Source organism: Triticum dicoccoides, chromosome 3A (assembly GCF_002162155.2).
Source record: "Triticum dicoccoides isolate Atlit2015 ecotype Zavitan chromosome 3A, WEW_v2.0, whole genome shotgun sequence".
Classification (NCBI taxonomy): domain Eukaryota; kingdom Viridiplantae; phylum Streptophyta; class Magnoliopsida; order Poales; family Poaceae; genus Triticum; species Triticum dicoccoides.
The window spans coordinates 1392216-1393207 of NC_041384.1; positions in this window are offsets into that span (position 1 = coordinate 1392216).

The window sequence follows — 992 nt, forward strand, 5'->3', positions numbered from 1 at the left end:
GCAAAAAAAAAAGTTTTCCCTTTCTTTTATGTTTCTTTTTTCTTTTTTTATGTTTCTTTTTAATTTTTCTTTTATGTTTCTTTTTCCTTTTTTATTTCGGTTTTCCTTTTTTGTGAACATCTTTTAGGTTTGTGAACATTTGTCAAATCATGAAAAATAATTCGAATTTCATGATTTCTTTTTTGAAATGACGAACAATTATCAAATACGTGATTTTTTTACAAATTTGCGAACATTATTATAAGTAGTTAATATTTTATGAATATATCAACGTTCTTAAAAAATTCTTTTATATTTTCTTGAAATTTGTGAACATTTTTTGAAGGTCGTCAACATTTGTTTAATCAGACAACATTCTTGAAAATTGGCAACAATTTTTGAAATTCACAAAAGAAATAATTAATCATGAACATTTTTTAAATAAGTGTACATTTTTGAATAGCTGAACTTTTTTGTAATTGACGGACATTAAATTGATTCTTATGAACATTTTCTAAAATTTATGAACAGTTTTTGAATTCGCGAACACATACTAGAAGACGCAAACATTTCTTCGAAGTCATGAACATTTTTCTGAATATTCGAACATTTTTTTCAAAATACTGAGCATTTTTTTATGAATATGAAAATATTTTGTGATTTCTTTAACAAATATTTGAAATTTACTGATACATTTGGATTTTTTAATCTTGAATTATTTTGTATAGAAGAAAAAACTGAAAGAGAAAAAAAAACAGAAAGCAGAAAATGGAAATAAAAAATGAGGGTGTCTAACCCCGCTCCTTTAGTGATATATAAGTGTTCCCTGCACGACCTGCACGAGCCCCCCATCTACTTACAAATGACAAATCCAATGACCATTGTAGAACAAAAAAAAAGGTGTACACAGTCCAAAATAAATGATAGCAGTGTGCGAACGATGCGGTGAAGACGCGTGAATGTTTCTCGTGCCACCGTCGCCGTGAGCGTACCAGGCCTATTTGTCGCACAGG